At 35.4% G+C, this 8,310-nt stretch overlaps 1 pseudogene across 1 annotated transcript; it reads left to right on the top strand.

Moving 5' to 3' along the window:
- Nucleotides 1–451: 451 nt before the first annotated feature.
- LOC309656418 (mitochondrial fission factor pseudogene) lies at nt 452–5,492 on the top strand (annotated as a pseudogene). The gene has a single exon. The product of its transcript is annotated as a mitochondrial fission factor pseudogene (transcript).
- Nucleotides 5,493–8,310: the final 2,818 nt, after the last annotated feature.

Genomic DNA, 8,310 nt, shown 5'->3' with positions numbered 1-8,310 from the left:
TCAGAATTTCAAAGAGAGAGAGATCCTTATTTTCTCTACTGTCAAAGCAAATGTTGAAAAAAAAAATGAGATTGGCCTTTATTCTAGATCACTCATTACTTCACTTAAAACTGGATTAGCTCTTGCAAACCTAGCCGTAAAGACCAAGTCATTGTTTATGTTTTACTTTTTTATTTTACCTTTTGACTCCCTTCATCTATTTCTCCTACCCTCTCACCCTCCACCTCTGGCAACCAACAATCTATTCTCTGTATTTATGTGCTTGTTTTTTGTCTGTTTGTTTTGTTTATCATATTCCAAATATAAAAGAGATTGTATGGTATTTGTCATTTATCTTTCTCTGACTTGTTTCACTTAGCATGATGCCCTTGAGGTCCATTCACGTTGTTCCAAATGACAAGATTTTTTTTTTTTTGTGACTGAATAATACTCCATTGTATGTATACACCACATCTTCTTTATCCATCCATCCATACATGGATGGACACAGGTTGTTTCCATATCTTGGTTATTGTAAATAATGCTGCAATGAATATGAGAGCAAAAATATCTTTTTGAGTTAGGGTTTTCATTTTCTTTGGATAAATACCCAGAGGTAGAATTGTTGGATCATATGGTAGTTCTATTTTTAATTTTTTTTGAGGACTCTTCACACTGTTTTTCCTAGTGGCTGCACCAAGTTATATTTCCACCAACAGTGCACAAGGGGTTCCCTTTCTCCACATCCTGGCCAATACTTGTTATTCCTTGTCATTTTGATAATAGCCATTCTAACAATTGTGAGTTGACATCTCATTGTGGTTTTGATTCGCATTTCCCTGATGACTAATGATGTTAAACATTCTTTTCATGTACTTGTTTGCCATCTGTATGTCTTCTATGGAAAAATGTCTATTCAGGTCTTCTGCCCATTTTTAATCAGATTGTTTTTTTGCTACTGAGTTGTACAAGTTCTTTATAATTTTTGGATATTAACTCCTTATCAGATATGTGATTTGAAAATAGTTTCTCCCACTTACTAGGTTGCCTTTTTATTTTGTTGATAGTTTCCTTTGCTGTGCAGAAGTTAATTTGCTGTAGTCCCATTTGTTTAGTTTTGCTTTTGTATAAATAGTATTAAGGAGCTTATTGAATTAAATTGTCTAATTTCTCAAGGGTTAACTAAAAAATTAAGAATTTTCCCTTTTCCTCTTTAAGCACATGGTAATTAAAATAATAGAATTATGCTATATCCTTATTTATGAAACTTATTCTGAATTGCTAATATACTTTGCTGAGTAAATTTTTATCCCTATATTACTGCTATTAATTTGAGGCAGTGTGGAAGTAGCACAATCTGATTTTCAAGAAGAATCTCTGTAATTAGTATAATTATAGTCTAAAAGAACCATATAATCAAAAATTGAATTAGGTGAAGAGGAGAAAATATCTAGTTAAAAAGTTGGCCTGTAATGTGTGTAAGAATGGGCCTAAAATTTTTCAAAATATCTTATGTTATATTTTGAAAGCTTTATTTAAATTTCTTTGTGGAATTCAAAAGAAACAAACTAGATATATGTGATCTAGCAATCTAATACAAACCTAATATTAGGTTTGCACCTATGGGTAAAATAATTTAAGAAAGCATAGACATCAATATATGATTAGGTCAATATTTATATCACACAAAAATATACCTATGCTGAAGGAATACAGAATAGAAATTCAACCTCCCTACACAAAATCAGGCCTGCAGAATTGGTCTGAGAGATTTTCCCTAATATCATCTTTCAGAATTTTTCAGATATTTATTTTTTTCCTCCCATGAATGCCATTGGTGGCTATAGATTTACAACAATCCTGGTAAGTGTAGCATCAATATTTCCTAAAGTATGTTCCACTCAACAGTATTTCCAGTTATGATAAATGATGGAAGAAATGTGATCACACTTTGAGAAACAATGAATTTAAAAAATCAAATATATTTATTTACTAAAGGTCTTCTCTAGGCCTATACTTTTACCACTGCCCAAACTTAGAATAAGAACTTAGAACTCTTTAATTCCATACATTCCTTCCCATATGTTATCTTACTGTATTCCTGTATTTTAATTTTGCATATATTTTAAACCTCTCAAAACATTGAGATTGTTTTAATCAATGTTACTTCTTATTTACCTATACATCTCTCTTGTAGTCTCCCTGCCTGCATTGCCATATTTTCTTGGGATAATTTAGCTTTTGTTCTAGGAATTCCCTTTTATATTTCTTTTGTTTAAGTTTGTAGGCAAAACAGTCTTTCAATTTGTTTATCTATAAACATCTTTACATAGCTATCATTTTGAAGGATATTTTCAAGAAACTTAGAATCTAGGTTGGCTGGTATGTTCTTTCAGGTCTTTAAAAAAATTCATTCTGTTTTCTTTTGGTTTCTGTTGTTCTGATTGAAAAGTTAGCCTTCAGTTTTACTCTTCCTATTTAACAGTGTTATGCCTTTATTTTTCTCTGGCTGCTTTTAGACTTTTTGTTTGTTGCTGGTTTTCAGCAGTTTTTTGTTTGTTTTTTTAATGATGTAACTAGGTGCAGAGGTCCTTTTATATCTCCTTCTTACCTTTGTAGAGCTTCCTTAATTTGTAGTTTAATTTTTTTCTGCCAGTTGTGAAAATTCCCAGTTACTTTTTTCGTATTGCTTCTGCCCCTTCTCTCACTCATCCCATTCAAAGATCGCATTACAGCTATATTACAAATTTTACCCATGTCTCATACATTAGGTGTTTCTTATAATTCCTTTTTTCTCTCTGTGTTTTACATTGGACATTTTTACTCACCTAAAGGCCAGTTCACTAGTTTTATACTTGTTCAATGTGTGGTTAAATCTATCTGTGAAGTCATTTATTGTAAATATTGTAATTTTCAATTCCAAAATATGCATTTTCTATTTTAGTACAGATTTTATTTTCTGGTGATATTCTCCATCTTGTCATATATTTTAGCCAACATACTTATCACAGTAACTTTAAAGTCTGTGTATGATAACTCCAGTTATTTTCTCTTGGATTTGACCATTTGCTCCTGTTTTTTAGTTTGTTTCTTTTGCTTTTTTGTGGATTATTTTGCATACCTGTTACATTTTGACTAAATTCTGGAGATTGTATTTGAAATTTCAGAGCTTCAGGATGATACTACCTTCCTCAAAAAGAAGATGTAATTTTTAAAGAATTCCTGTCAGGTAGTTAGAGAAAAGTAAATAACCTTGATCCAAAAAGGTTTGATATAATCTGAGACTGAATTTCAGTCATCCTGAAGAACTTGTCTATTTCCAATTTTCCTTTACTCCTAGAATTCCTCCAGAACTTTCAAATAACAACCTGATATTTCCAAAATATCCCCTAATTGGTGAGCCCCGAACACGTTTTTGTTTCTCCTCCCTGGCCATGCAATTGTCAGCAACTCTGAACTGCTATTTTCTGTTTGTTCCCTTAGTTTCTTCCATTAAAATTGGCAAATTCTTAAGTGAGAAAATGCAATGTAATTTTTCCTTTTTCTTTGGGATTTTTGTTCCTCCTAGAGTCTAGCTGACTCAGTTGTTCTCTGATGCTTACAAAAGCAGTGTGTGTATGTGTGTGTGTGTGTGTGTGTGTGTGTGTTGTATTTGTACAATTTTTAGTTCTCACAATGAGGGTTGTTTTCTGATATAGGCTATTTCTTCATAGATGGGAGGAATCAATTTTGGGTATATTAGATGAATCCAAGGACTCATATGGTTTGAATGCAAAGTGTGAGAAAAAAATGAAATTAAAGATGATCTCAAGATTTCTGTCTTGAGCCACTTAAAGAATGGACTTGTCATTAAATGAGATATGGGAAACTACAAGTGCTGCAAGTTTTGAGAAAAGTATTAGTTATAACAACTGAAGCTCAAGAATAGGAACTGGACAAGAAATATGAATATAGGAGTCATTAGCCTACTGAGAAAATTTAAAAACATGTGACTAGAAGAGATCACCAACGATATGAATATAAATAGAGAAGAGAAACATGGACTGAACCCCAGGGCATTTCAATATTCAAAAGTTAGGGAGGGCTTCCCTGTGCTTGGTCAATGGTCTCTGGGACCAGCAGGCAGTGTCCCTCACCAGAGACCCTCCAGCAGGCCCAGGGGGACAAAAGTGGCTGTAAATCCAGCACATGCATAAGCAAGTTAAAGGATTTAATATGAAGCACAGAAGCAGATAATGCCCAAAAGCAAGCAGTAGTTGGTACACATTTAGTGAGTGGGGCAGCATTTCCTTCTTCCACTGCTGCTGAGGTGGTAGAAATTAGTTGAATTCAGTATGAAATGGAATACACCAAAGGTATTGGTCAGGGAATTGAAGGTCCTGGAAAAATTAAAGGTAGCACCACCAAATGCTGACCTTGAACAAGGATTGCGAGAAGGAGTTTCAAATGCTCGTGTGATTATGCAGGTTCCAGGGGGAATTGTTGTATCAGGAAATAATGAAGACATTCCACTTTCAAGACCAGCAGATCTTGACCTTACGCAATCAACTCCACTGGCACTAAAAACACCACCTCATGTGCTTATGCTAAGTGAAAGACCACTAGATTTTCTGGATTTAGAAAGACCTCCTCCAACCCCTCAAAATGAAGAAATCCATGCAATTGGCAGGCTAAAAAGAGAGTGCTCTATGAGTGAAAATGCTGTTTGCCAAAATGGACAGCTGGTCAGAACTGACTCCATGTATAGCATTTTAAATATAGGTACAATGATTGAAGGAACTTCAGATGACATGACTGTTGTAGATGCAGCTTCATTAGGATGACAGATAATCAAACTAAATAGATGTCTACAACTTCTGGAAGTGGAGAACAAAGAAGGTTCTAAAAGAGAAATGGTCATGTATTCCATTTGCGTAGCATTCTGGCTGCTTAAGAGTTGGCTCTGGTTTTGCTGCTAGAGGTAACCTCAACTCTCAAAAGTGTTGTCTCAACAGCTGGAAATATAAAGAATTTGTGAACAAACAAAACGTTAGGGAGAGATGGAGGAATCAGCAAAGAGCCTGAGGATATGCAACCAAAATGAAAAGGGGAAGACAATGAGAATGTGGTGTCCAGGAAACCATAGAATAAAATATTTTAAGAAGAGAATGAACAACTGTATTATATGCTGCTGCTAGGAGGTCAACAATAATAGAAACTTGGCCATTAGATTTAGAAACATAAATATTATTGATGACTTTTAGAAAAAAACATTTTCAAGGAGGAAAAAACAATCCCTCTATTTGGAGTTGGTTTAAAAAAGAAATTGAGGGGACTATTTGGAAGCAATAAGTGTCGACAACTGTGCAAGGAATTTTGCTGCAAAAAGAAACAAAAATTATCTCAGTAAAGAGAAAGAAAAGAAATAAAGGTGGGCTTCTAAAATGTTAGGCAAGTTGTATATCAGCCAAAGGGGAAGAGGCAGTCAAGACTGTTGTTCAGTTGTTTTTATGTTTTTGTTTTTTAATAAACTTTATTTTCTATCTTATATGTAGAGGAGATTTTAACTCTCTTTCCCAAATGGATTTATTCTCCCTCACCCTTGTTCCTCAACTCTTCCTTAACTATTTCGCAAAAATCGTTGCTACAATTATTCAACATTGAATGGGGTTTAGAAATCATTTAATCCAGTGCCTTTATATAATACAACACACTTTGCAGACTCAGAAATATTGCTATGGTTGTAGAACTGGGACTGAAATCCCAGCTTGAATCCCAATCCAGTTTGTTTTCCTTGATGACGTGTTTCCTTGCCTCATGTCTTAGAAACTGAATTTGACCTTCAAGAGCCCAGCCTGCTTCCAGAGTCCACTGTTTTAAGCCCTCTGCCTACATTGGACTCATTGTCACTTGCAGACATTTATTCCTGTCATAACTCTCGGTGTATTCCAGGGTCACCTAAATATTCCCTCTATGGCCTTTTATTTTCTTGACCTCATCTTCTACAATGACCTTTTCCTGGACACTATTTTAGTCAATTACTCCATGATCATAATCTAGTCATTGATAGTCTAACTCACTTCTCACCCCACAATCTTATTCTCAAGTTTCCTAGTCTTTGAGCTGGAAAGATAGGAGGCTGTTGTCAGAATCCTCTCACAGTTCTTGACCACACTAGAACCTCCTGGTTATTGTTCTCTATATTTTTCACTCTCTCTCAACCCCTTGTGCCTTTCTTTCCCTCCTTACCCGACTTAGATTTCATGGTCCTGTCGGTGTCACAATCATTGCCTCACGTACAGTCTCTATCTCCTTACACCATCTACCATACTCAACAGGAAAAATCTCATCCCCAATTAAATCCAGCTTTATTACCTTTCACTCTACACCCTAGAAGCTGTGGAAGGTCTGGCTGCAGAAACATACAGCCATAGTACTTGACCACCTTTGAAATTATTGACAGTTAAATACAGGTGTAACCTTAAGTTTGCCTGGCAATGCTCTTACACTTTCCCATGCCATTTCACCCTTTCACTCTCCAAGACAACAATTTCATACTTTGCTTTCCAGTATGCCTTCCTTCCTCCTCACATTTAGTTTATGATCTTGTTTTCTATTTCACTGGGAAAGTAGTAGAAATCAGAGCACTTCCACACTCTCCTACAAGCAAGCTCAATTTGCATCTCTACCCATCTATCTATCTGCCCTCATTTTCAACTGATGAATTTTCCTTGCTCCAAAATATTGAGAACCTCTCTGTCTGTGTGCTTGATCATCACACTTCTTGTCTACTCAAGAATATTCCTAGAATTTTGCCCTCTTAATCTCTCTACATCATCAGTTTTTTCCTCACAACTTGTTTATTCTCACCATTACTCAAATAACATATTTCTTATCTTCAAGAAGAATTGTCCCTTGACCCAGACCCTCCTGCAACTACTGTACAAAGTATCTGCTCTTTACATAAAAACACCTTGAAAGAGTTCTCTATACTCATTGTCTACATTCCTCTTCGCATTCTCTCCTAAATGCCCACTTGTCTCCAGCACCTCCCCAAAAGGTTTTTGCCAGGATCAGTGATAACTTAGATATGGCAACATTCAAGGATAAATTCTCAGTTTCTGTGTTATTTGACCTATCTGCAGCACAGGTTCCAACGTCTTGAAGTCCACCTTTACTTGACCTCCAGGATCTCACTCTTCATTATCTTCCCACTGCACTGGCTGATGATTACAGTTCCTTTTGATGTTCTCTTCATTTCTAACTAAATGACCTGGGCTTACTACTTCTTATTTTCTATACTCCCTCCTAAATCAAGATTTAAAGAGCAGGGAGGCTGGATTTAAACTTCTTCATGTGATGCCAATGACCATATTGTACTTGTTACCCATGATGGCCAGTTTATCACAGTGCCACTGTATTCCTGCCAGGCCTTGGACTGACTGGATATGCTGCTTATCTCATTTTGGAAGCATTTGCGTTTCCCACTGCTTCCAACACATTTTCTGAAAATGAGTTTAATTGGGATAAAGTGTTGACTAAACAACTGAAAGGAGAAAATGAGTTAATTCCTTTGCTGTCTGTATTTTTATTTTGTTTTACAGAACTATAAAAATGGATATAGGGAAGAATGTAAAGTGGTAAGGTGAATTGAAAGCTCTACTTGAGGTTCTGAATGATGGCATTTTTCTTTGGGGACTTAGGAACATGAGCTTTCTGGCTGTATTTTTTGAGGGTAGGATGAAATGTGTACATTCTACAGGTGACTGTGAAAGAGCTTTCAGTAAGTCTTCTAGGGGAATGATAATTTGTATACTTCAGTGCTCACAGTGGTTGATGTGGTGGTTAATTTTTTATGACATTATGCTCACTGTGGCCTAGCCTAAGATAGTCAAACTTATATTTTCTCTTAGTGGAATTTTTCTACATAGCTTAAAATTTTAAACACAATGCTTAATTTCACAGTGACTTTCCATGCTTTTTCTGACATATGGAACCTCTGGCATTACAAATAGTTTTATTCAACAGAAATTTTCATTTTTTAACATGGTCCTTATTTAACCATGTATAACATGACAAATGTTTGGGTGGAATTTGTCTGTTTTTATTATTTAGCTGTTTTTCTAGCAATGCATTTGCTTTTCTCTTTTACTGTGTCTATCTCGTTTATAATAGCAAGTGTAGCTGCACATGCACGCCCAAACAGACACACATACATATATGCCAAGGAAGGAAAAAGTTTTTCACAGCACATATGCCCAAATTGTGCTGGTTTCAGTTAACTAGATATGGTTATTGATACGGAAGGTCACACTGCAATTTAGAAGCAGTTTAAAGGTAATGAATGTGCTG

This window comes from Balaenoptera physalus, assembly GCF_965194825.1.
Source record: "Balaenoptera physalus genome assembly, chromosome: 1".
Taxonomy (NCBI): Eukaryota; Metazoa; Chordata; class Mammalia; order Artiodactyla; family Balaenopteridae; genus Balaenoptera; species Balaenoptera physalus.
This window is presented reverse-complemented; position numbering and strand designations above follow the sequence as displayed.